Here is a 19,973-nt window from a genome sequence, read left to right as displayed (position 1 = left end):
CAATCGTCCACTCTACCATTGATTTGGAAGTAGAAAAACACAGCAATTTGCTTGGAAGACAGTTCAATCTGAATTCACATCATCTTTCCTTCCTTGTTCAAGAGGAGAAAAAAAGGAAGGTCTGATCTTTAATGGCTAGTTTAAATCTATTATTACATGATCTCTAGTTTACGGAGTTGCAAGAATGGAAAAACTGTCCAGTCCAGATTCTTCTGACCGCAGGGTCACTGTCGGGGCGGGGGAGGGCGGGATGGGAGGGGTGGTGGCAGTGGCATCTTGCAGCCGCCGTGGGTCAGGCTCCAGATGGGCACAGGACATTTGTCATGTAACCCCCTCCTGCTAGATGAGAAACCCCAAGTGAACAGGGGTCAAGGACGTCCTTGAGGCCACCCATCTGTTGAGGGGTGCGGCCACGATTCAAGCCCGTCAGATCCCAGAGCCAGGGCGCACAGAGGGCTGTGTACATAAAGCCAGTTCAACTCCATGCCTTGAGTCTTGTGAACCTTCCTCCCATGCCAACTCCTGCAGAGTGGACAGAAGAAAACTAGAGATTTCTCCAACCTTTGCTTGCCCCTAATCCCCCAAACCTCCAGCACCTGCTCTCTCTTCCTCACTCTCAGCTGACAGCCTTTCTTGCCCATACCTATTGCTCTGCCACCCCGTCTGTCATAGCAAATGTCTGCCCTGGGCTACGGAGACCAGCGTTTCCCGGGGGTGCCTAGACCTTCACCCTCCCACTCCCCAAGGAACTTGAGGGACTGTCTCTTGAGGGACTATCTCCTTTCCCTCCATCACTTTCAAATCTCCTTTCCCTCTGAAACTATAAAATTTCCGCCTTGTCTTTTCCAACAGCATGTGAGCCTTGCTGTCTCCTTCCCCCTTTATGAAGCCCTGACTTGAGCCTTCATGCTCCTCCAGCCGCCGTCCCCTTCCTCCATTCCCTTTATGAAAAGTTCCCCAAAGGAGCTTCAGTATCCTCCCCACCTCAAAGTCCTCCCATCAGTTTCACCTGGACCCTCTCCAGGCACATCCCCATCTCACATCTCATGGAAATAACTTTGTCAAGATCATCAATAACCTGCATGCTTGTAAACCCAGTGATGGGACACCTTGACCTAACAGCAATGGATGATACTTAATTACTCCTTCCTCTTTGATGTTCTTTCTTAACTTGTCTTCCAACACTCTCTGGATTTCCCCACCCATCTCACTGATGGCTTCTTCTCTTCTCTCTTCCTCCTGAATTTGGTGGGGAGTGGGGGTGGGAGAGAGGAGATACAGAGCTCCATTCTCAGTGTTTTTCCCATCTTTTCTCCTGATAGATGATATAGACAGATAATAAATAGATACTTGTTCATGTCATATGAGCCACTGTCATGATTTTACAGACCACACCCTGACAAGTCCTAACTATTCATCCTTAACCCAGCCTTCTCTGCCAATCCATCTCACATATCTGTCTACTCAGCATCTCTCTAAGATGCGTAATAGATATTTCAATCTCAGCATCTCCAAGTGTGAACTCCCAATCTTCTTCCCAAACCTTGCTGCTTCTCTACTTTTCTTCATCTCTGTTAGAACAACTCAGCCCTGCCAGACTGACAGGCCAGTCGTTCATAGTTGCTCTGCCTTCCCTCCTGGCCTCCTATTCCACATCCAATCCAGCAGGAGACCACACTGGGTTTACCTTCACAGCCTATGGAGCTCCTGACCCCTTGCCAACCCCTCTGCCACCCGCTCTGAGGGGTCAGCGTCTCTAGCCTGGGTTTACGCAACACCCTTCTAGTTGGTCTCCCTGTTGCCAGGCTTGAACCTATGATCCAACCACAGATGAGCTACCAGAATGACCCATTTAGTAAATAAGATGGGGAAAAGCTCGTTCTCTATCCAGAACGCCCATGAGCTCCTCATTCTGCTTTAACCATGGGCCACAGTCCCAATAGTCCTATGTCCTGTCACCCTCTGAGCTCACCACCTGCTGCTCTCCTGGGTCCCTCTGCTCCAGCCACAGAGACCTCTGGGAATATTTGCCATTTTCTGCCTCAAGTTTTTGCAAGATATACCCATGGCTTCCACCTTCAAGACTCTAGTCAAACATTAACTTGTCTTGCGGCACCTGGGTGGCTCAGTCAGTTAAGTGTCTGACTCCTGATTTTTGGCTCAGGTCATGATCTCAGGGTGATGAGATCAAGCCCCACACCTGACTCAACACGAGTCTGCTTGGGATTCTCTCTCTACCTCTCCCTCCATCTCTCCCCCAGCACACACATGCTCACGCTCTCTCTCTCTCAAACAAATAAATAAATAAACTCTTTTTTTTTTCTAATGTTAACTTCTCTTTACATTGTTAATGGTTCTACCCCAGCATTCTCAGTCCCACCAACTGGCTTTATTTTTCTTACAGCATCTGTCATTTTATTTTATTTTTACGTTTTTATTGTATTAACATTTCATGAATTATTTATTTCAGGGGTACAGGTCTGTGATCCATCTGTCATATACAATTCACAATGCTCACCATAGCACATACCATCCCCAATGTCCATCATCCAGCCACCCCATCCCTCCTACCCCCCTCCACTCCAGCAATCCTCAGTTTGTTTCCTAAGATCATAAAGATTTTATTTATTTATCTGAGATAGAGAGCACAGAGGAAAAGCGAGACGGAGAAGCATGCTCCCCACTGAGCAAGGAGCCTGACACAGAACTCGATCCCAGGACCCTGAGATCACAACCTGAGCCAAAGACAGATGCTTAACTGACTGAGCATCCCAGGCACCCCAACACCTGTCATTTTAGAACATAATCAGTACTTTCGTGTTTACACTTACAGTTTGCTATCGTATCCCATGATGATGTAAGTTCCAAGAGGGCAGAGGTATTCGCGATTTTGTTCACCAACACAGCCCAGACACCTAGACCCATGCCTGGAGCACAAGCACTTGTTGAATAAATGAGCTAGTGAATGAATGAATGACTCAGAGAGGAATGTCTCTGCCCTGAAGGATTTTGCAGCCTTCTGAGAGGCTCCGTGCCAGGTACCACACATACTGGTCTTTGACCCTGAATCACTTATCTCACTGTCCTATTTGTTGCTTCAGACTCCTACTTACCAATGCCTCTACCACTCCCCTGCAGGGCTGCATCTGAGAATTGTCATTTCTTGGATTTGCAAGATCTTCATCAATAATCCCCATCATGTCCATTTCTTGAGCAATCATGAAGTATCACATAAAGTATTTCAAGTATCTTATCTCTCTTCTTCAAGGCAATGCTGAAAGGGAGTTTCCTCGTCTGTAAATGGAGATAATGAAAGGTTGAATGTGAGCTTGCTCACATTCACAAGTTATAAAATGACAGAGCTGTGACCTGAGGCCAGATTCACTGCCTACAAAGCCTGTATACTTTTCACACCCACCTCCCAAATACGGAAGGAGTGGTGGCCAAAGAGCTTCCAACTTCCTTTCCTGCTTCTCTCCCATTTTCCTTCCGCATCTTGCACCTGGAGCTGCACACCGGGAGTCCCAACCCTGGCTTCACCACTTACCAGCTGCGGAACCCTGGGCTAATTACCTACTTCCCCTACTCCTCATTTCCCTCCTCTGTAAAATGTCAATAATAACAGCACCCCCTTCACGAGGTTGTGTCTGGATTAAATTAGCTAGCACCTGTACAGCACTTAAAATAGGTCCTGGAATGTGGCAAGTGATTAGTAAATGTAGATGTTGTTATTTGTTGCTGTTACTGTTACTCAGCCTAGATCGTGAGCCCGTGGTCTAGTTTGTCTAGATTACAGATGATTTTTTAAATTTTCCTTATAATTTTCTGCATATATATATATGAGAGATTGAGGTTTTAAGGACTTGGATCACAAAATTATGACAGCTGACAAGTCCAAAGTCTTCAGGGGAGGCCAGTAGGCAGGACCCAGAGAAGACATACCATTTCAGCTTAAATATATAAACAGTCTGGAGGCAGACTCCATGGTGGGGAGGTCAACCTGCTTTTTCTTAGGGCCTTCAACTGATTCTGTAAGACCCACCCACATTATGGAGGACAATCTGCTTTACTCAAAGCCCACTGATGTAAAAGTTAATCTCATCAAAAAACCACCTTCACAGCAACATCCAGGCCTGCCTTTGACCACACATCTGGGCACAGCCCAACCAAACTGATGTATGCCATTAACCCAACACCTCTTACAGGGGCTGTGGTAATGAAGGTCATCAGGCATATGGAAGGCTCACCAGCTGCAAAAATCACCTTAATATGGGGAACTGCTTGAAAAATGCCAGAAGTCACTTTTCATTTGTTCTTATGATGATACCAAAGTAGGGGAAGGCAAAAAGGCTCAGCCCTGGGGAGACCTCCTATCAATCACACTCTCAGTATGTCTGGCATATTTGCTTTCTTGATAAGCAAAATGTTCTGGACTCCTGATAAATGTTCTTAGCCATTTGAAGCAGTATGGTAATAAGGAAGAAGCTTTTAGTTTTGAGCTGAACCTTAAGCCTTATAATATTCCGTAAGCCTAAATCTATATAGAATAATATTGAAGACAGACATTTAGCTGCAAAACAGAATGACCCCAGGCCTTGCAGTAGGTGTGTTCTGAGTTTCCATTTCCCTTGTACAATAGGAACTAATGCATACCCCTGCACCAACTCACCTGACAGTCACTGAGACTCCGTGGGACCAGGAAGCTGACTGTATTCTGAACGGTAACATTTCCAAATGCCAGGGATTTTTTAAATCATTAAGGAACACGTACACCAATAATAACAGCAAAGCATGCCTTTTCCATTATCCCACAGGAAGTATAACAGTAGGTGACCCAGAGAAAGGATTAAGAGATAAAACTCCATCCAGGCTTTGTATTAAAAGCTGAGGTTATCTGACCCCATGCTGCCACCCTCCCTCTCGTACTCTTAGCAGACATATCTAATCGATCACAGAGCTCTCTTGAGGTCACAAAGACCAATGTGGCGCCATGTAGACATGGGATGGGAAAAGCTGTTCCTAGACTAGGGAATGAGCTCAGAGAGGAAACTGTAGTTAAGAGCCATATGTTTCAAGAAATCCATCTGCTGGCTAGAGAGAGCCACTTACATTTCCTAGTCCTGGGACAGAATGATTTCCCACATTTGGATGAAAGTCTGGGATGGAAGCTAGGGAGCCCCAGAGTACGCCTTTGGAAATCCTTCCTGGACCAGGGACCAACAGCAATCATTCAACCTGTTTCTTGACAGGAAATTTATAGCAACACTGGGCGAGGCTTACAGGTGATGCCATCACCGTCGTTGCTAACAAGGGCAACCACCAGCACTGCACTCATTATCTATTACTGTGTAACAAGTCACTCCCAAATTTCACAGCTTAAAGCAATAAATATTTATCATATCATGCCATTTCTCACAAAGTTGGGAATCTAGGAACAACTTGTCTGAATGGTCCTGGCAGGGTTTTCTAATGGTTGCAGTCAAGGTGTTAGCTGGGGCTCTAGTCACATGAAGGATTCACTGAGGCTGGAGAGTGGGCTTCCAAGATAGCTCATTCACATAGCTGTCGACAGTATTGTGGGGGGAAAAAGAGGGGTACCCGGGTCTCAGTTTCTCACCAAATAGACCTTTTCATAGGGTTATTTGAATATCCTCACAACATGGTGGCTGGCTTCCTCCAGAACAAGCCATCCAACCCCAAGAATCTGTGATGCCTTCTGTGACCTCATTTTGGAAGTTACACAGAGCAGGGTATCAGGCTGCAACTATTAGAAGGAGGAATGTCAAGGTATTTTGTAGATCTATTTTCAAAACCACCAAACCCATCACAGGAAATGCCTGTGAAGCATAGTAGAGAGTCTTGGCCCCAGAAGAAGGTAAATGTTATGTCAGATAAAACGCTTAACTTTAACTGAATGTGTTAAACATTGTGGAGTATACTTAGCTTAGGCCCCAAGTAGATGGATGTTATATTGTAAGTGTTTAAGCCAGAAAGAAACTTCTCAGTCCTGGATCCAACTTCCTCATTTTACAGATGGGCAAACTGAGACCTGCAGAGGAGTGATGACTTTCCCAGAAAACCCAGTAAGTCAGTAGCCCAGCTCTGCCTGAGAGCCTGATTTCTGAACTCCTGGGCAGAATTTTTCCCAGTATTTCATGCAGGCTCTTCGTTATGGTGTTTTTGTTCCCCCAAACCAGGCTGAGATGTCCTAAGAAGAAAATGAGCTCCAGAGAGGGTGATCTGGGGGAGGATAGAAACAAAATGAATTGGGGGCACTCTCAGGAACTGCTGAGATGAGCTAACCTTCCTTCCAGGGGGTGACCAAGAGTGAGGCGGGCCAGAGGAGAGCAGATGGAAATGGACTCAATCTGTCCCTCCCTGAAGCCAGGGAAGTAAGCATGCCCTGTTGGTGGACACCACTGACCGTGTTGTGAGGTCAGTCCTTCCCAGCAACCTGGCCACAAGTGATAAGCTCAAGTCGAGAGCATAAAATGAGACAGAAACAGACCAGGGTAACTGAGATAATATTTTCCATCAAGTTTTCTGGGTTGCCTGTTCTATAGTTTACATATTTCACACATGTTTATGCTCCATAACCATGTGACATGACAGCCCTTTATAGTTCTAATTGCACAAGTTATATAGCTCCCAAGTCTTATCTAAGGACTGCAGAGAGCTCTGAAACAGTAGTTAACAGTGTAGCTATGCTTGCCACTGTTCTAGAGAGATATGATGGCATGAAGGCACAGTGGAGGAGCACGCAGCTCTGGGGCCAGAGCGCCTATATTTAAATCTAGCCTCCACCATGTGCTGTGACTTTGGGAAGCTCACGCAACGTCTCTATGCATCTGCATCTTTATTAGTAAAATGGAAACGATCACAGTTGCTGGCTCGTGAGACTATTGTGAGAGATGAACTAATCGACATCTGGAAAGCAGGACAGGGCTAGGACATCGTGAGAACTCAGTGTGACGATTAGTGTTGCTTTATGTCACATGGTTACATCCTTACGTCACACATCACCTTCTATGCATTGGACGGTTGTCTTGCTCATGATGGCACAGTAATCTGGCTAATTTCCCAGACCCAGGAAGTTGGGCAAGAAGATGTCTGAGTTCCCATCCAAATAATTATCCTATGTGCTTCCAAAGGTTGGGAATAAACTGTAAGCAGATAGAGAACATGAGTCATGTTTGATTCCATCAAGTTCAGAAAGACCTACAGGGCATAACACAACCACAAAAGGGCCAAGATTAATCCTCAAAACAATCCTAGGAGATTGGTACTACCATTATCCCCATTCTACAAATGAGGAAAGTGGGGCACACACAGGCCGCCAGGTGACCCAACCAGTAAAAGCGGGGGCCAGCTCCAGACCTGGGCATTCCAGCAACAGAGTCTGCTGGGCTGAGCTGCACCCCCTGCCCCCGGGCATCCTGACAGCTTGCTTGCCCTGACACTGATTAAAATATTGGGTGAGATGAAGTTCTGTATGGAAATCTATTGGCAGCAAAGGGCTTAATTCTCCATTATATACTTGACCACCTGCATTCACTTACCAGTCTTGGTTGGTGTGGTCTGTATTCTCTGTTCTGTGTTCCAAGCACAAGACTCAGGGATAGAGGCATTGAAGACCCAAAACAGCTGTATGATATATTTTTCCATGCACTGAATGTACAGCTGGCCCACCCCTCCCTGAATCTGCCATGTCCCTTCCTGCTTTTGTGCCTTTGCCATGCTCTTCCTTCTGCCTGTACGGTGCTCTGCCCACATCTCCATTTGGAGAATGCTTACTTCTCCTTTGAGGTCCTGCTCCCATCACCTCCTCTATGAAGCCTTCTGTGATTTCCCCAGAGTTGCTCTGTCCTTTATGAACCCTCAGATGCCGCACTTTCCAAAACTGTAGGATTTATCAGTATGGACACATCCCCCCCGAGGAACATGTGATCCTACTCTCCCTTAATCTTTCAGTGGCCTGAGAGCGGGAACTGAGTTTCATTCGACTTCAAACTTGCTGTGCCAAGGATAGTATTGGCTCTTGGTATAGGCTTGATGAGCATGAACAGGCCAATTAAATAAATGAAAGACCCTTTTCTTCAAAGAGTTTCTGTGATTCAATATGATATGATATTTTTCCCCCAAACTTGCGGTTTTTCAGGCCAGAGGGTGACTTTCCTACCACTTCCGTTGCAAACAGCTCTATAACAGTTTGGCTTCTGGAATTTTTCCTGTATTTTCCTTATAACTGTATCCCAATTGTTTCTTATTTCTTTAACACCTTGTATTCCCTTCCTTCTTTTTTTGTCTTAACAGTTGCAGGCTGGGATGCCTGGGTGGCTCTGTCAGTTAAACGGCTGCCTTTTGGCTCAGGTCATGGTCCTGGGGTCCTGGGATCAAGTCCTGCATCAGGGTCCTTACTCACCGGGGAGCCTGTTTCACTGTCTGCCTATTGCTCCCCGTTTGTGCTCTCTTTCTCTCTAACAAATAAATAAATAAAATCTTTTAAAAAAAGAAAAAGAAAAAGAAAAAAAACAGTTGCAGTCTGTTTCTACTTCATCCCACCTTCCAGAGAGTTCTGCCCTGGACTGACATCCTGTCTTCAGACAGACCACAAGTTCTGGTTTGGGACAGTCTTCTGAAATTGCAGTTTGGACCAAATCGAGGGCTTCCACGTATTTCCTTATTTTTTTATGAATGAACTTATTATTTTACTTAGCTAAACTTTAGTTTCCCCATCTGTGAAATGAGATCATCCATCCTTTTGTCTGTAGGATGTTGTGAGGCTTCAATAAGTACTAGCAAATGTGTGAAGTACTAGCATACATTAGGCACTCCATAAATGCACTAGGACCTTCCCTCTCCCTGTGCAGGCAGGATCTGCTTTTTACCATAAAGCAATGTGTTACACTGAGTAGGGATAAGAATACATACTTTATGCAGTTTTGAGAAGTAAAATGTCTAGAAGCTAGTCAATTATTGCTAGATGCACCCCCATCCAATGCACTCTCTTGACACTGTGTAGTTAAACAAAAGCCTGAAAAGTAGATCATGTTTCCCTGTGGCTCAGACAACGTTGCATCACACCTACTTATTCCACGTAAGCACACAAGATGAGTGCTGTAGGCTTAAGTGTGCAGGAATGCTGGGCTGTGTTTGGGAGGCCGGCAGGGCAGGCTTCATTGGGCTAGATGGACCAGGTAGGGGTGGGGCTATTGAAAGCATGTCTTGCTCCTCAGAACTCCAGACTGAGAAAGAAGGCAGGGATAAGAACAGAGACTCAGAACTCAGCCTGCCTGGAAGAAGGAAAAGCAGGACAACAAAAAGAGGGCTTTGAGTGGGAAAAGCAACATTAAGTCTTGCCAGGGCTATCAACCAGCTGGTCAACTTTGGGCAAATTTCTGAGCCCCGTTCTTCCTCTGTAAACTGAATTGGATGATACCAGCTCATACAGTATCAGAGTTTGGCATAAAGATCCGAGGAAGTAACCTCGGGGGACATACGGTCCAAGCTACAACACAGTGTACCATTGCAAAAGGATCTTTTAATAATCTTGTAACTTGGTTTCAATCTCTAAGCTTCTGATTTCCTGATAGCCCACTTTGCCAAGAATCCCTTCAGGGTTCCTGGGTGGCTCAGTGGGTTAAGCATCTGCCTTCAGCTCAGGTCATGATCACAGGGTCCTGGGATCGAACCCTACCTCAGGCTCCCTGTTCAGTGGGGAGTCTGCTTCTCCCTCTTCCTCTGCCTCTCCCTCCTGCTTGTGCATGTGCGAGCTCTCTCGTTCTCTCTCTCCCATGCTCTCTCTCTCTCTCTCAAATAAATAAACTTTAAAAATCTTAAAAAGAAGAAGGAAGAGGAGGAGGAGGTGGTGGAGGAGGGGGAAGAAGAAGAAGGAGAAGAAGAATCTCTTCAGACACCATCTCAAATGCTTTGCCCAAATCCAAAATCCCAAGAGGTTTTGGTAAGAAGATTGGTAGTTGGCAAAATCTCCCATGCTCATCCAGGGGCCCCTGACCCTTAACCACTTCTGCTGCTCCCTACGAAAGGATGAACGTGTAAGCACAGAGGGGAGAGGACTAGCCGAAGGATTAGTAAATCACACAATTAGCATTTTCTTTACACCTTTGCCATAAAGGCTAAGCATTTGTGCCTCTTTAATTGGATGTGGGTTTTTGACAGGTGGGGTCATGAGTAAATGAAATTGTATTTGAATCACCACATGTGTTGCATACAGAACCTTGGACCCACGCCCAGGCAATTCTTTTCATGTGCTGCCATCCAAGAGGAGGTCTCATTTGAAAACTAACAACTGATACTGCTTCCCTTCCAACTGTAAACAGGGCTCCGATCAAGGAGTTTACTATTGTGCTTCCCTGGTGGGCATTCGCCAGTGTCGCATAAGCCATCATGACTGATGGTCATGGTGTTAGAAAGAAATTTTCTTCGGGAAACCTTGTAATAAGAGTAGGCACTCGATAAATGAAATCCCTCATTGTGTGTTGCATGCTGAAGAAACTTTTCTCTGATTCTCAGAACCACACCATGAAGCAAGTACCTTTATGCCCATTTCACAGATGAGAATGGTGGTAAGGTTACCACTGAAGTGACCTTGGGCATCGGTGGTGGAGGAACGCAGATGGGGACTGAAGTCCATCATCACAACACAGCGGATACTTCCCGAGGGGCTGCCCTGTAGGGCGGCACTTGTTAATCCTGGAGATATAATGATGAGCAAAATATTTTGCTCATTGCCCCAGTAGAGTTCACAGCCGAGAAGTGAAAACAGGTTCATCAGACTAAGAATCACTTCAAGATTTTCCCAGAGGAAGCTCTATATAAATATCTGGGTTGTAAGCAATGAGGAGGACAAACATGCTGGGGGATGTTTAGGGGACAGAGTCTTCTGGGCAGAGGAAGCCGAGTGGGTCAAGCTCAAGGCAAAGGAGAGAGAAAGGGGAGACGCTGGAGAGACAGCCCTGGAAGGTGGAGAGCTGGCAGGGCTTTCTCCGGAGGGCCCTGAGGGGCTTCTGAAGGTCTTACACAGGGAAAACGTGCTCAGATCTATGCCCCCTGCCTTGCTTCCCCACCATCCATCCCCTTGGCCTTAGCCTGAACAGACCTGGGGAGATCCAAAGTCCAAGGCAGGGATGCTGGGGACTGATGCAGTGGAAATGGGGAAGGGAAGATGAATTGCAGGGGTCCTGAGGAGGCAGCCATACTCTGAAGGCCCTGAAAAGCCCCAGCCCACTGGCCTGTGGGCACTGGATCTGAGATGCTAGGAAGACAGAAAGTGAAAATAAAGAGAAGGGAGCAGAGGGACGAAGAAGCAGGGGTGTTGGCTCCAATCAGGTTGTTTGCCAGTGTGTTCTCTTTTCTTTTCTTGTTCCTTCTTTTCCTTGCCCAATTTAATGCATGAAGAAATAAACTAAAGTATTCTCTTTTAAAAGTTTATATGGGATCGTAACCCCATTTTATATATGGGAAAATGCTGGCTCCTGGTGGGTTTTCTGTATTTTCATATTGCTATAATTCGAACAATGTGACAAATCCGCTCGCTATAATTGCTGAAGCTGGGCTCAGAGGAGCTGGATTTTATGGGGACTTGACTGAGCTGCGCCTGGGGGTTGGGTGGCCATCCTCAGGGGGCTGGGGTGTTTTCTGGCTGGAGAGAGGAGGGAACTTATGTTTATGCAGTGTTCCCTGTGTGCCAAGGTGGGACCTGCCTAATTCCAAAGCCGGCATTCTTTCCTGTTGGCGTCCCAGGAATAGATGACACATCCAGAGGGCCTGACCGTGGAGAAGGAGGAAGCTTTAGGGATGTTTTCCCTGTCTCTCCAGCTTTTCCAGACTTGTTTAAACTTTGACACCCTGACCGTCCCTTCTCAGGTACAAAAGGGAGCTGCTTTCCTTGGACTCAATGTTATCTTCTGACCCAACAACCTTCTAACATAGGTACCTACCTGGCTTTTGTCCTAGCTCGAGATCCAGGGCTCGTACCCCACGCCCCACGTCAGCAGGTGAGCAAAAGGAATTTGATGTTTCCTCTAAGGGTCTTCCCCAAATCTGAGCAGGGAAGGGGGAAGATTCAAACCTTGGGCTCTCAAAGGGGCTAAGGGGTTTGCTCTCCGCTCTCAGGAGTAGATCAGCATCACTCTCCCATTTGACACAGGCAGATGCTGAGACTTGGGAAACTGGAGAGAATTGCTCAAGGTATTTATTCACACCAAGGCAGACTTTGAACGGAGGTTTCAGATACGAATGTACCCAGCACGTTGGTCAGCAATACCAAGTGTTCACAATGCGTTTGTTTCCTTGCTTGCTTCCAACTCTCTGTGGACCCCTGTCCCTCACCGAGGGAACATCTACTCGCATTGTCCCCAAGGGACAGCCGTGGCTTCCCCATGTATCTGGGCCTACATCCCCAAGATGTGCCATCTGTGGACCTTTTAAGGGATTAACAAGCCCACATATGGTGCAGGGTAGACTGGGAGCCTGGTCTCAAGAGTCATAAAAGATTTTTAAGAGGACTTTATAGGAGCGAGCCCTCCGGCAGGGCAAGCAGTAAGGTAGGAGGTGGGGGTGGAGGGCTGAGCAGATAGGAGGGGTGGGAAGTCAGCTCTGATCAAGGAATAGCTGCTCAAAGCCCTCCACAGGAGATCCCTGATCCCTGAGCCCAGAGCTGGGACCAGAACACCGGGACCCAGACTCTACTGCACTGTGTAACCGGGAACTAGTCCTGTCCCCCAAAAAGCTTCTCTGGGCACTGAAAATCTGCGGGGTAGAAAATACTCTAAGTTCTCTGGAGCATACTCTGTTTCCTAGGTGTGGCACCCTGTGGCGGTGACATCACACGTAAGTCTTTCATCTCCGGTAGGTATTTTGGCAGGCTAGCCTAGGGACAGAAAGCAGAGAATGTGGTGTAAATGCCTCTGTAATGGCAGCAAAGTGTAACATTTCTGTTGTTAAATTATTCCACTTATTAAACTGGCGTGTATGTTACTACCAGTGTTTACAAGTCACTCAAGTCATAGACTTGCATCATTTCTCTTTTTTCAGCATAAGAAAGCAATGAGCAGACCTAGCCCGCATCTCCAGCTCTGCAACTTGGGAGCAGAAAACAAGGCCAAAATTCCTTCCAAATCCCTTGAACATGTCCTTGGTCTACACAGGGTAGTTGTTTCTACAATATTCAGAATTAAATAGTATTTATTTTTCTTTTCAAAGTTCTAAAAGCAAACATGAGAAAGGGCATAGGGAGGTGAAGAGGAAGAAAGGATGGGTTCGGACAGTTCCGCCCCATGATGCCATCACAAGCCTGCCTCCAGCCTGAGCCCTGTGATCGGGGTACAAACGTGTCTCCTCGTGCCCCAGCCCGACTGTGCGTCCTTCTGCATAGGCTGTTCCTGCTAACAGGAATGTGCTTTCCTCTCTTCTCTGCCTACAAAGCTTAGATTCCATTGTTCAGTTCTCAGGTCACATCACCTCCTCCATGATGTTCTCCCTGGCTCCTCTCCCACCTCCACCCCCTCTCAGACACAGGCACTCACACCCCCGAGTTTTTATAGCATCGCGTATACCCGGATGACAGCATCCGGCACGCTGTGCTTCTATTGCAGTAGTATTAGTCCTATCAAACCGCTCTTTAAGGAACCCTTATTTCTTTTCACCCGACATAGTGCTACAATCTTTTTGTAAGTCCTATCACTTAAATTTCAATCATCCCTATGCTAGGAATTAGCTATTATTTTCCTAAATTTAAAAATGGGGAAATTGAGACCCTTGAGGCTGGGGCTCTTCCTACCAGGTGACCTTGGGCAAGGACTGTGCCTGTATTCTGAGGCGGGGTCTGATACCGTTGTACTAGCCAGCCTAAACAAAGAAGCCATAATAGGCAACGAATGAAAAAAGGAACAAATGTCACCATTGAGTGCAAAGGCTTAAGTGTGAAACATGGCTCTAAACAAGCATTTTATTTTCCTGCCACCATCCCAGAACACCCCCTACTCAGGAACCAGGACAGGCCTTAAGGAATCACATTATTTGACCAGGGGGAAATGAAGGCCCCACCCCCCACCTCGCCAGCGAGCGAGGGGCTGGCCCAGGTCACAGAGCTGCCTTTGGCACCTGCCCAGCACTGTTTCCCAACTCCTGGTGGGTAGCCCTTTCCAAACTGCTTCTTCCCGGAGCTCTACATTGGGGACAAGCCTGTTTCCCTTCTTTGCAACAGAAGACTTTCTATGCCTGTCCTTAGAGACAGAAGGAGCAGCAAGCCTCTGTATTTCTTGGTTGCATTCTCCCAATTAAGCAGAGAAGCCAACCGAAGACTCCTTGAGTCAAGCTAATTGCATCTTAGCAGTCTCGGTGCCTGCCAGCTTTAGCCCGGAGTCAGGTTTTATAGGGCTACTTAGCCCCACACCCAGGGTTTATGATGGAAACCTTGACAAAGCTGCACTGATAAGGCTGCAGAGGACCCAGGAGACCAGAAAACCTAGTAATTTTCCAGACTCTAAACCCGGCCTCCACTCTGAGGGCCCCTTGCCAGCCAGGGCTCTGAAGTGTTGGCCAAGAGGGCCCTGGCAGGGAGCTGTTTGTTTCCACTCCGACGCACTCCGGAAATTCGGTATGATACCTTGCTGGGATTTTTAATGACAACTTTCTCCTTCAGCATCACCTGGTCTGCAATTAGTTTTCCCATTCTTTCAACTGCCAATCATTCATTCACTTGGTCATTCGTTCATTCATCAAATTCTGAACTCTGCCAGGCTTGTGCTGGGCACTAAGGAGAAAAGCTTCTTGGGTGATTAATTTAAAATTCTATTCTGTTAAGGTGAAGTTTGTGCACCACACAACTCTAGGGGGTGCCTTTCACATAGCCCATGATCACATCAGGCACCTTCTTGCAGAAAACTGTAGCATGGGGAAAAATAAACACAAACAGAATATGAAAATAATGTATATTTAGTCTATTATAGACAAAGAACGTTTAAAACAAACAAAGTAGCTGGGTCATGTAGCAATTCCCCAGCTCTTAGGCAATTTCCAATTTTCCTTTCTAAAACAGAAAAAAAAAAGTCAGATATATTTCTTGAGGGCGTCTGGGTGGCTCAGTTGGTTAAGCATCTGGCTCTTGGTTTTGGCTCAGATTGTGATCTCAGGGTGGTGGGATCAAGCCCTACCCTGGGCTCTACTCTCAGTGTAGAGTCTGCTTGAGATTCTCTCCCTCTCCTTCTGCCCCTCCCCGTGTTCACACTCTGTCTATATATAAATACGTACATACATACATACATACATAAAATCTTTAAAACAAGTTTTTTCAGCCTTAGCCAGGTAACACTGTTAGAGGAAACAGTTCTATACATTGCAGAATATTTAGCAGCGTACCTGTCCTCTACCCACGAGATGGCATCTCCGTCCATGAGATGGTAGCAACTTCCTCTAAAATGACCAAAATGTCTCCAGATACTGCTCAGTGTCAGGAACAGGGAGAAGGAGGAAAAGGGACAAATTGTCCCCTGTTGACAGCTACTGGTTTAAAATAATTTCTGTTCCCCCTTCCTCCTCATTACCTTCTGTTGCCCTCCAAAATGAAGTTCAAAAGACTTCGTGTTCATTCAAGACCCCCGTCCAGCCCTATCATGTACCATGTCTCCAGGTGCTCACCCATGCCCTTCCCCTGCATCCAGACTCGATCCCCACCTCCCATCCTACCTGGTTGATACTCCTGGTCCTCCAAGACTCAGCTTGGGTCCTCTAACTTGGAGGCCCCTCTCACAGAGCAGGGAGATATGCCCCTCTGTGGGACCCCCCACACCAGGGCACCCTTCTATCACAATACTCAGAGAACATCAGGTCTAATGATGATCTTGGACATCTGATCTTGGACAAGTCAGTCCATCTTTTTGGTCTACCTCAGTGCTCCTTCCCTCTCCCTCCAACCCCCCAAATTTTATTTATTTACTTGAGAGAGAGAGAAAGAGAGAGAGAGAGCACAAGCAGGGAAGGAGCAGAGGGAGAGAGAGAGAGAGAAGAGAGAATCTCAAGCAGACTCCATGCGGAGCACAGAGCCAACATGGGGCTTGATCTAATGACCCTGAGATCACAACCTGAGCTGAAACGATGGCCCTCCCCAGGCACCCCTGACTCAATGTTCTTCGTGTAAAATGGAAGACTCTCACAGTCATTTTGAGACGCAAATGAGTCGTGACATGACAACACTTAAGCTGTCATTAACTGAATACATTTGAAAGGCTATTATTACCATTGAAAAAGAAGATTTTTACAAACATAAACATTGAATTGAAATAAATATGTTTGTAGGATCTTTCTTTTCTTATATGGAGGTTTGGCCATACCCTAGATGAGAAGGGTATTTTATTTGTTTGGGTTTTTTTCCATTCCTGAAAAACAAAACTTACCATGAAATAATTCCTGCTCTACCTAGAAGCTTAGTAGTTCAATTCAGGAACTTTTTTTTCCTGGGCCAGAATTCAAAGAGTTCCTTTGATTTTGTTGAAGCAGGCCACACCAATAACTGGAGGACATTTTTCTAAGAGACATGTAGCTTGTAGAATCTTGCATTTAAAATGTAAGAGGTGCTAATTAAGATAGGAAATTTTAGAGGAGGAACTGCTTCTAAAAGAGGCTCTTCATCTCAAAGACAACACAAATGCATTAGGCTTAAGGAAATGAAGTTGAGAGAAATCTCTTCAGAACTTTGCAACTGTTGTGAGTTGAATTGTGCCCCACAAGAACGTCCTATCCCTCAGAGAATCTGTGAATGTGTCCTCATCTGGAATTGGGACTTTCTAGTCCAGATGAGGTCATACTGGAGTCAGGTGGGCCCCAATCTAATCTGACTGGTATCCTTACAAGAAGAGAAGAGACAGGCACACTAGGGAGGACGTCATGCGAAGTCAGTGGCAGAGCTTGGGATGAGGCCACCATGAGCCCAGGAATGTCAAGGATTACTGACAGCTGCCAGCATCTGGAAGAATGGATGGAACAGATTCATCCTCAGAAATTCTGGAAGGAGCCAACCTGCCAAAAGCTGGATTTGGGACTTCTGCTCCAGATTCTGACAGGTTCCCTTCCTCATGTGGTAAGGCTCCAGTCTGCAGTGCTTGGCTCGGGCAGGTCCAGGAAAGGGACATGAGCTTCCTCACCAGAGTCACAGAACGGTTTCCTCACGTGAGGTCTTCCTTTACACCGATTCTGGTGCTGTCCTACCATAACACTGAGAAACACAAATGGAGATAAACGAGGAGGGTGAGCCCCACCCCCCTGAAGAGAACTGTGGGAAGGGTGGAGATGACATTTGATTTACACCATGCAGCACTCACAACATGTTCATGAGAAAACAAAGCAAAGCAACATAAACACAAACCCTCAGTAAGCATCGGAGGTTCTGAACTAAACAGGAGCCCCAAGGAAATGCACAGAGCCCCAGGCTGAGGCAGGGCAGCCGTAATTTCAGGGAGACAAATGGCAAAACGTTATGTCCTGAGGGAGAGTTCCAAAACAGATGGGAGACTATCCCCAGGCAGCCTGGCTGGTAAGCGAAAGAAGCAGGGGAACACAGAGGTTGGAAATCAGCAAACCAGTAGTTGGCCCCCCTCTGGAGTGTCTGCATGTGTAGATGTTGCAGGAGTGGAATGGCAATTAGTGAGTTTTTTAGCTATTCGATCTCCAACCCCCTTTCCCATGGGGGAGGAGGCTCCTATTGCACGTGCTATTGATGGACACAGTGTCCTGCTATCTACTATTAGAACTGAAGACAGGAGATGGGCCTTCAGTGCCTGCCCTAGAAGCCAAATACACACAGGGAGCCTGGGCCCACCCGTGAGGCATGAGAGCCAGCAATGCAAAACAGAAGCTGTGTTCACAGTAGGCACACACGGATCCAGTTGTGGGGGTCCCAATGATAGGAAGGGATGTGGGCACAACCACCATCTCCCCAGACTTGTGTCTTTATGTGGAGACATTCTAACCAGACTAGTCCTGCCAGACTCTTCCTTCATTCCTCACTGATTTTTCTCCACAGGAGGAGAAAAAGCTACTAGCTGGGATGACACATGTACCTGGAAAGTCTAGCAAAAGAAACTCATTCCACAAAGCTACTTCTTCCTCCTCTTTTTCCAGACCCCTCCACCTAAAGGAGCATGTAGCTTTGCTCCTCTGTGCCACGAGTTGTAGTGGGGTCCTAGGAAAAAGCATGGGTTGGCGCCACTATGCCAGTGACTAGAGGAGTCAAAATACCAAGGGGGGATATACAAGCAAACCCACTTGACCCCAGATCTAAAACCATGTTCTCCAACAGCTTTATCAATAATAGGTGAGACTTGTTAGTATGGAACGAATGTCTCTTTGAATGGGCTTTGAACTCAAAAGGGGAAGAAGAAGGTTATTTATGGGGCCCAGGGAACTCAGAGGGGGACTGCCAGAAACTCCTGGTATCATCTGTGATTGACATTGAAAGGCAACATTGACTTCAAAGAAAGAGGAGTAGGCAGTATCCCCAACAATATTTGTTGTTCTAGATTGGCTCCTTACTTTAAAAAGTCACAACATGTGACCCTTGATATGTAGTGACTGCTTTTTCTTTCTCTACCAAGCATCAGAAAACACCAGAAGAAGTTGGCTTTCACCTGGTGGGAAGGACAGTGTACTTGCTGTGACTCAAGGAGGTATCAAGACTTCTGATGCGTGGCACAGTTTAAACCACAGAGACCTTGACCATCTCCCCATCCAGGTGGCAAAATGCTAGTCCATGACGTGAATAGCACACTTTGGTTAGGATCAGAATGTTGGAAACAGCAAGCACTATAGACACTGTTAGTAGGATACATGCAAGCCAGGCAGTGGGGGAGGAATCCCATGAGAATGCAAGGTCAGAATGCTATAGGGCTCTCACAGCAGGTCCCAGGACAAGACTCATAGTAAAAAGCCCTTAAAGTCTGATGGCATATCCAGGCTCTATTCAGTGAATAATTATGTTCCTCTTAGAAAACATTGTTTGAATTGCTCTTGGACCCTATTGGACTGAAAATGGGGCACAAAATAAGCACTCACCCCTCGCTGGGCAATTATGAACAGGGTGTTCCATAATCCACTGAACCAGAAAGTACCATGTCCAGCAGATTCCATTAGCAGATGAAAATGGCGCATCAGGGATCATGTTCAATAGGTTCTTAAGGCACAAGTAGTAGCTGGGGGTGATGCTCACATTCCCAGCATGCTCGCTCCTGCCATGATCCATCTCCTCCAACAGCCCATTCCTCCAGGTCCATGGATACCTCTGACTGGTGGACTGACACAGAAGCACTATCATTTTTTATAGTTCCTCTCAAGAACTGTAGAGAAGGGAGATATACCCAGAAAGCAAAACTTCAAGTGGTAACCTTTCTTTGTTTGCTTTGCAGAGGAATGGAGGGAGGAAGACAGGGAGGCGGTGGTTTTATGGCCATGGGATACATTTGTTTTAGGATGAACCCTTTTATAAGAGCTGCTGTACTCATAGGGTGGAATTCTGGTTAGTTGAAGAATCAGTCATCATGCCAGCAGTGTAATACCTTATACGATGAGGCACTATCTTAGAGAAAGCAATAAAATCTCTAAACAATGGAACAATTTATGGTGATTTTGCCACCACAGCCAGAATAAAGTGTCCAGAACCAAGGGATTAAAGGAGGGTTTGCACTTCTCATGCCCTATTCACAAACTTTTACTTCCCAGTCCCACAGCTTTGGGCTATACTAGCTGCAGTGACTTGGGGCGGAGGCTATGCTTTGGAGAAGAAGTCTTCCATGAGGGGACATAACAGTGGTTACACTGAACTGGAATTTAACTCCACCATCTGGTCATTTCAGATTCTTTAAGCAACTGGGAACAGTGGCCAAAAATGAGAGCAGTCACCAAACTGGCTGGGGTGTTTGATCATTACTGTTAAGGGAAAATAGGATTGCTTGTGATAGGAA

General features: G+C 46.4%; 1 long non-coding RNA gene across 1 annotated transcript in view; it reads right to left on the bottom strand.

Annotated features, from left to right (window-relative positions):
- Positions 1–327: 327 nt before the first annotated feature.
- Positions 328–19,973, bottom strand: part of LOC132002227 (uncharacterized) — a 142,143-nt gene continuing 122,497 nt past the window's right edge. The window contains exons 3-4 of the long non-coding RNA XR_009399778.1: positions 3,114–3,294; positions 328–522 (exon numbers count right to left, since the gene is read on the bottom strand). This is a non-coding gene — a long non-coding RNA (uncharacterized LOC132002227). The remainder of the gene's footprint in view (positions 523–3,113; positions 3,295–19,973) is intronic.

The sequence above is a fragment of the Mustela nigripes genome, chromosome 14 (assembly GCF_022355385.1).
Source record: "Mustela nigripes isolate SB6536 chromosome 14, MUSNIG.SB6536, whole genome shotgun sequence".
NCBI lineage: Eukaryota > Metazoa > Chordata > Mammalia > Carnivora > Mustelidae > Mustela > Mustela nigripes.
The sequence above is the reverse complement of the archived record's forward strand: the minus strand, read 5'-3'. Positions and strand labels throughout refer to the sequence as shown.